The following is an 8,682-nucleotide window of genomic DNA, read 5'->3' as shown; positions in this document are numbered from 1 at the left end:
TATCTTTTACCATTGAAGGATAATTTTGCGATTTACAGATTCTAGTTGGTGTTTTTCTTTTTCTCTCTCTTCTCTGTCAGTGCTTTAAATATTTCACTCCACTCTTTTTGCTTGCATGGTTTCTGAACAGAAGTTGAATGCAATTCTTAATTTTGTTCCTCTATACATAAGGTTAATTTTTCCCCTCCAGCTTCTTTCAAGATTTTTTTATCTTTGATTTTCTTAAGTCTGAATATAATATGGCTAAATGTAGTTTGTTTGCTTGTTTGATTTTTGCATTCATTCTGCTTAGTGTTCTCTGAGCCTCCTGGATCTGTACTTTGGTGTCTGACATTAATTTGGTTAGTTAAGTTCTCAGTCATTATTGCTTCAAATATTGCTTGTGCTGCTTTCTTCTCCTTCTGGTATTCCCATTACACACGTTATATCTTTTGTAGCTGTCCCACAGTTCTTGAATATTTTGTTGTTTTTTGTTTGTTTGTTTATTTATTTTTTTCAGTATTTTTTCTCTTTGCTTTTCAGTTTTGGAAGTTTCTATTTTTTGTCCACCGACTTGAAGATTCTTTCCTCAGCTGTGTCCAGTCTACTGAGTCTAGCAAAGGCATTCTTCATTCTTCATTCTATAAGTGTTTCCGATCTCTAGCATTTCTTTTTGATTCTTTCTTAGACTTGTCACCTCACTGCTTAAATTATCCATTTGTTCTTGCATGTTGTCTACTTTTCCCACTAAAGTCTTTAGCATATTAATCATAGATTTTTAAAATTCCTGTTCTGATAATTCCATCATTCCTGTCATATCTGACTCTGGTTTTGATGACTGTTCAGTCTCTTCGAACTGTTTTTCTTTTTTTTTTTTTGCCTTTTAATTTTCATTGAAATGTAGACATCACGTACCAGGTAAAAGAAACTAGTAAATAGATCTTTATTAATGAAATGGTAAGATGTGGGGAGAGAGGAAGTGCTCTATAGTGCTATAATTAGGTTTCAGTCTTTGGTGAGCCTGTCCCCTAGACTGTGAATTTCAATAGAGCTTCTTAGTCTTCTCCTTCCCACCCCACTTAGGAAGTACAAGATGGCTAGAGGGAGCTGGAGTTAGGTATTTCCCTTCCCCCAGATAGGTTAGACTTTTATAAAACCCCAGCAGGTTAGCCTTTGGTAAAATAGTTTCTTCTAAGGGCAGGCCTTGTTAATTACATAATGCTCTGGCATATTTCAAAACTTGCTTTTCCCCTCCTCCTGCCAGAGATATGAATATTGCATTTTCCTCCAATATTCACTGTGAAGACTTGGTAAGGCTTTTGTTTTACCTAAAGGTAAACCTCACCAAAGCCTGGGGGCCTCCTTTGATTGGATCTCTCTGGAGTTTTTAACTGACTTATCCACACTAAGCCTCTAGCAATTTATTACAGCTCACGTTTTCCTACCCTAACACTGGTTACCATGGAGGTTTCTCCTATAGTAAGTTGCAATTCTCTCTCTCCAATTTTGGGGGGCAGTGGTTTGCTCTGTGACCTCACTTCTCCGACAGATTGATGAAAAGTTGGTTTTTCAGTTTGCTCAGCTTTTTTACTTGTGAAGATGAAGTAGCAATTTCTAATCTTCTTACATGCAAGTCCAGAACCCCTGCCTGTTTTTTAAATTGTTATGTGTGAAAATATCAAAGGTTATAATTTACTCTATTTTCTAGGTTAAGTTATATAAAATATTTGCATGTTTGAGGTTCGAGGTCACTGAGAGAATCACCTGTGTGAATGTCAAGGGTCTAGTATACCATTTCCTGCAAAAAATGTATTCATAAACTATGCACTTATGTATGAGCTATACTCAGTGCCCTAAATAGTGTGTGTCACATGTAGGTACTTACTAAATATTTGTGGAATAATCAATAAATGAATGAATAAAAATTTCCTTGGGAATCCCTGGATTCTTTCAGGTATTATCAGACCAGTCCACAACTTTCTAATGGAAACAATTTGTCCTGAGAAACAGGACAGGAATGTTTCTAACTTTTAATACTGCTAGTTGTTAATATACTGGCTTGCTCTGAATCTGAACTCTGAAAATATTTCTCCCGTTGTTTGATTTGAAAGTAAAACATTCAGAAACTCACAAATCTCTATGTAGGAGTTTTTCTATGCAATAACCACCTTAAATCTTCCAAACAAACAAGGACACAAATTGTCAAACAAACATAAAATGAACACAAAACTAAATTTGGATAGTTTATTTGTTTAATAACCAAGAGTTAATGCACATTATTTAGTTGTAAATTACCTTCACTATATTTTTAATCTTAGATTGGGTTTCTCTTGTTATCCAGGAATCTGTTTTTCCATTCCTTCGTCCCCTCTTTGTCCAATCTAGGAATACAGAAAAGCAATGCTGATTTTAATTTTAATCTAAGTGAAATTTAAGAGATGAGACACATTTTTGAACAAAGTAAAATTTATCATAAAATATATATTCATTATCCAATAACGTTTAATTGACTATGAATTACATAGCAACTATGTTCTAGTAAAGGGGCCAATAATCAATTACTATCTGTGCAGCGCCCCTGATCTTCAGGGGGGATGACAATTTCTTACTTGGCTCTACTTCCAGAACAGGAGACTAAGAAAATTATAAATTCCGAAAAAGAATAACCAGAAGATGAAAGAGAGCTCAAAATCATGTCATACAAGAAGTGACTAAATAAAAGAAAGGGTCATTGGATAGATAGCAATTAGCAGGAACCAAATTGCATCTCCATATCTGTCTCAGAATCCTCTGTATCATCCACAAATCCCTGAATGATCCAGCTCCTGCTAACTTCTTCAGCCTCATTTTGCAAACACTGTTCCATTCACTTTCTGTTTCAGCTCTTGACAGAATATCTTCTTTTGAAGACTTGCACATATACTACTTTGACCAGTAATAAATTTTTTTAAGTAGTTCCTACTATAGTTCTCAAACATTACTTCCTCAAGAAAGCTCCACCCCCACAATGAAACAAAAGTCCCTAGGTTAGGTTTCACTTATAGCAGTAATTTTTATTTGGGTGTCTCACACTGCGTTTCAAGGTATAAAGGACCATGTTTGTACTGCTTACCATTTTCTTGCTTAACACAGTGCCTGGTGCATAGTAGGCGAATACAAATACTAGGCAAATAAATAAAAATACATTTTTATGTTGGATAAATTGTCCTTTCAACTCAAATGCTAAAGAAAAAAAAAACCAATCCCACACAAAAACAACAGCAATAACAAAATAAAACAGGTAGGTGACAAAAATGAGAGAATACACTGGGAATAACAGGAATTTGTGGAAACCAAAGGGAATTGAAGAGAGCGTATCTTGTGCAAAGACATTAAAAATTCAAACAACTTTCAAATGCTGTGATGACAAAATATAGCAACACCATATACTAGTTTTGGTTATAGTCTACCAGTTTTCAATGCTTGTCTTAAAAAAAATTGATATATTGATTATATATATTCAATACAAATGGTATTATAGAGGACATTTAATGCCATGAGATTAGGCATATATATGTGAATGCTAAAAGGCAGCATTCTCATTTTATTTAAAAGTACATAGAAAACACTGAAAAAGTTTGTATTAAAATATCAGCGGGGGCTGTCTCTAGCTGATGGTATATGTTCCTTTGCGTGTGATTTTCCTTATTTTCTTAATGTTCTACAATGAATGTGTACTGTTTTTGCATTCAGAATAATAGTAGGATAACATTGTTTTTAGAAAGTAGAGAAGGAACTCATGTAGCAATGTGAAGGATAAAATGGAGCAGAGTCAGAGTCAGAGACATTAAGATTATTGCAATATGGGTGAAAGATGGTAGAAGCCAAATTAAGGCAGTGGCTGTGAGAACAAAGAAAGTAATTCAATAATGAGGATACAGAAAGAATAGGATTTGGTAATCTTGGATGTTTAGGTTGGAGACGAAGGTTAAGAACACTTTAGCTTTAACATTGTAATTCCACTGGTAACCCTGGATCTCTATGGGCTGGAGATAAGGCTTATAAATTCATTACCCTTAAACATGGTAATTGAAATTGTGAACCTAATTGTGATTCCTTAGAAAGAATATGTAATATAGAAATAGGGCAATGGCCTGAATCATGGGGAACTCTTAACATTTAAGAGCCAGAGAGAGGAAGAATGGCCTATAGGAAAACAAAGTAGGAATGATTAGAGATAAGCAAGTAGAAGGTTATCATGGAAACTAAGGAGAGTAGGCTTCAAATAGGATTTGGTCCTTGATTCTAATAGAGAAAGCGTCTTGCTTGCTTCTTATGTTTGCTTCCCGTAAAAGAAACTCAGCTAGTTCCAGGTCTTTCTCTACACTTAGGGAGATCGAGTGACTTACATTAGTAAATTTGTGAAGAATGTCTGACTTAGCTTTGTCCTCTAGTTTCCAAGAACAAGGTTGTCCACAGACTGAATTCAAGTGTTGCTTAGAAATTAGAGGTATAAATCTGCCAGATTCCGGGAATCAGTTGGCAGGCATTTTTGATTTTCACACTAAGCAACATCAACGACTTAGTTTAATCAGTAATAAAGTAATATTGTGGCCCCCATTTCTGTCTTTTGATTTATTTCCCAAACTGTTCAGAAGCTAGACAAGAGGAGGGGAACTATTTTATTGGAAACTGCAATGACTGATGTCAAATTCCACAAGAGTTAGGTAAGGTAGAAGCTGAAAAGAGGCTAAATGATGATGGCAATTAGGAAGTAATCACAAATTACTATCTTCCTTAATAAAATCAGTTTCTCCGAGGAAGGTAATTGAGGCGTGTCTCTATGGTGGTGTTGGTGGGGCCCTAATCTTTGTTCTGTAAGATTCTCTAAGCATGGGACTTTACCACCTAGGGTACCATATTGGTCAGGGCTATTTTAGTTGCAAATGAATAAGACCTACTTAACATAGCTGAAATTAGGATGGCAGAGGTGGGTGGAAGAAAAGGCAGAACTTAGTGGCCACTTAATTAATGAAGAACAATGAATGAGTCTATGATCTTGGATTTCAAATGATATCATCTAGACTCTACTCTCTTTCTATTCCTCATATTCGCCTGTTTCTGTTCTTGCTATGTGTTCAGATAGGTTTGCTCCATGTTGTGTCAAAGGTAGGTAGTAGCAGAACTAGTCTCGGCGAAACTTTCATAGATGATTCTGGAAAGACTGGCTTGGCTTATGTAGGGCAAGGAGGAAAAGTCATACAATTAATAGCTTTATTAAGTAGGGTAAAGGCATTTCCTAAAAAGATAGACATATGAAAAGCAAGCGTTATCCACTACATTTTACCTCTTGACTACCCAACATCTATGCCTGTGCTTCTTTCAGTAATTTCAAAAATGCCCTAGCCTAAAATGCTGTAATTATCCCATGGACAACTGAAATACTCTTATTCTCAGTGGGAGACATGCCAAAGTCTCACCCAGTTATTGTATCTTGCTTGAAAACCGAGAGTTCTTTTGGTTAGGTCTGGATGTACCCTTCATGGTACAGCATACTAAAGGCAACTGTAAATAGTGACATATACTTAAGAAAGAAAGTAAGAATACCAGAATTAGCTAGCAGATGAGGTCTTTGGTCAGTCAAATGTAGTGGTCTTGAGTTTGGTCTCTGGAAGGTGCTCCCTTACCTCTTGCACACACATAAGTACTAGAATTAAGCAGTAGTAGGTCTTTGTTTACAAAGCTTCATGTTTCTGTCATCACAGTTCTCTTGAAATCTTAGTTGCCTGCTGCTCACTTTGCTTTTTGGTAACTGTGGTTTAGAAACCAAAACCACAGTTTTGTGTGAAGGTTTTCTATCCCTTAGCAATGTGTTTCAAGGGTGGAATGCAATGTCTACCCTCCAGGCAACTAAGCTTAACTAAGCTTTTCTATTTTGACCTTTGTAGCCAAAATTATAAGCTGAAGAATGAGTTTAGGGGTAATGCGGCTAGGTTTTATCTCTATCCACTAGTCCAAATTGCATCTCAGTGAATGGCTTCATTGGGTTGACAATAGGACTAATTTGTCAACTTTTGTCAAACAGGATATATACAGCAAGAGATGCTTCAGGTGATCGGTATCAGGCTTTTCTCAGGATTCAAATGTTATCTTTTACTGTGTTTCCAGATCCCCACCTTTGTACTAACCTCAGCTCAGAACAGAGTATGGATTTTCCAAACCTGCAAGCTGCAGGCTTATTCTTCTTAGCCATGTGGATTACTGAATACATGTGGAAAGGGAGTGTCTTAGAAATATATTCTTTCTTCTGCAATTAGATAGCTAGCTTGAATGGAAGTGCATCCCTTTCTTGTAGGACCTCTCTCATGGACGCACTCCAAAATCCTGATGTTTTTCTATCAGTTCACCTAAAACTTCAATCTTGATATAAACGTAGTCTAAGACCTAAAATTCAACAGGTTGCTTGCTTGCTACAGCATACTATTGTCAAACCTCCTAGCCAAGGCTGAGAAATCCTTATTACTGTGAATCCCACCTAGATGCGTGTGTTCTACATTTTAGGGTGTGTCCTTTGTTGACACTGGTACTATTTTATGTACTAGTCAGGAATAAAAACCCAAATCTTGCTATTTTGAAATTTCTCATTCTCTTCCAGATTAACATTTTGTTTAGAATTTCACATTGATTTTGAATTCAAGGTTAGGGAATTTAGCTTTGAAGGCATTATTAAGTTTTCATCTCTAAGATTTTATATGGTTTCTAGCGATAAGATCTTCACCATCATGGCATTGGCAGAAGGGAATCCGGTCTGCTTGCTATCTGAATTTGTTGCTACAAGGTCCACTGTTGCTACAACTTGCAATCTATTCTCTCAAAGTGTGATTGTTTTCCCTGTACCCTTACCTTGGAACTTACAGATGTTAGTATCCTCTCAATAGGATCCTCTATCCCAGAGGTCCCGAACCCGCAGGCTGTGGACTGGTACTGGTCCCGTGGCCCGTTAGGAATCGGGCTGCACAGCAGGAGGTGAACTAGTGAAGCTTCATCTGTATTTGCAGCCGCTCTCCAGAGTTAGCATCACTGCCTCAGCTCTACCTCAGATCATCAGGCATTAGATTCTCATAGGAGCACCAGTCCCTGGTGCCAAAAAGTTTGGGGACTGCTGCTCTATACAACCCATGGATTCATACCACAGCCTCTGACATGATTTTCCACCAACTTTTACTGCAGTAAGCCCCTGGAAAGCAATTAGGCTTATTACTGTGAACCAAATTAATATACTTAAGGAATTCTGGATTTCTTTTTTAGTCCACTCTAGTCAAGGAACATGCAGGAGTGGTTATCAGTGTTGCCTGGTCCTCTTGGTTTAAACATATCATGCTACCATTTCTACTTGATTGAAGTTGCCTACATCAGGCAAACTTCCAGGTAGGAAGCAGGGCAGAAGCCGTAAGCTCCTTGTTTTTGAATTCTGAGGTCTTCCTTGCTGTATTTGTCCCTTATCTCTTAGGGTTTCCACCCTAAGAAGAGAGCCAAGAAATGCCTCAATTCATGGGCTCTTTTCTCATCTTGCAATACAATTGAGTGCCTCCATTTTCTTGCAATAATTTCATTCTCAGCAGGTTCACTCCAGATGATGCCAAAGGCCATAATTAGTTTTTGCTTAATTCCAGAATGAGGTGCATCTTCCTTAATAGTGCTAGCCAAAATGAGGCTCTCTTTGATTGACTTCATTTTTTTTAACCTGCTCATTTCTGAACCAATCATTATAACTGAGGAATAGGGTACTCTGGCTGGCCTGATTCATGGTCCCACTCCGCAGTATGGGAGTTAGGGTCGGGTAATGGGGAGCTGAACCAGGGGAAGGAAGGGCAGCTCTACCTTAGTTAAACTCTCATCCCAATGAAACACAATATGAACTCTACCACAGTATACATAATAGGCAGGCAGCTATCCTCCAAATGGATTCAGGAAACCAGTCCTTCCACATTGTGGCTTTACCATTTCAACACATGGCTTCCAATGTGTTCATCTGCCTCAGGTTGGTGGGGAATGGAGAGATCTTGGAGGACTTTTCATGTGGTTTTATGGACCAGAGCTGCAATAGGAGAACATCATTTCTGCTCACATTCCACTAGTTAGAACCTAATTGGCACATGTAACAGGTAAGCCTAATTGAAAGGGAGGCTGGGAAATATAATTTAACTGTGTGTGCCTAGAGAAAAAATATAGTGACTGCAAGAGTTCACTATTCTGATCACTAAATACCTATTTTACCTCTCTTCCCACACATAAAACACATCCTACTCCAATGGAGACAATATAAAGGTCTATTCAGTGACAAAGTCAGGCTTAAAGTCTAGATTTTTAGGTAATATGCAATCTTCTTCATTAGGTCCAGATGCAACCTATGAACTAAAAAGACAAGTTCTCTCTAATATCACTCTCTGTCCCAGCAAACCCAATGTATAGGAAAGATCAGGGACAGGTAACGATATACTATCATTAAGAGAAAAATGTGAGACACTAGGTAATACAGATGCATAACAACAATGAAATATTGCACAGGCATTTTGTGATCCATCTCCCCTAAAAGTCAAACACATAGGCACGACTGTCAGGGAAATTGGGAATTTAGTCTAGCTGTATATCCAGGGAGAAAAAATAAGTTTCATGAATGGCTGGCCAAGTCTCTGCCACACGGTTCTAAAAGAAAAAATATTC

The sequence above is a fragment of the Pteropus alecto genome, unplaced genomic scaffold (genome assembly GCF_000325575.1).
Source record: "Pteropus alecto unplaced genomic scaffold, ASM32557v1 scaffold237, whole genome shotgun sequence".
In the NCBI taxonomy this organism is placed as follows: Eukaryota; Metazoa; Chordata; class Mammalia; order Chiroptera; family Pteropodidae; genus Pteropus; species Pteropus alecto.
Note: the sequence above shows the minus strand (reverse complement) of the source record.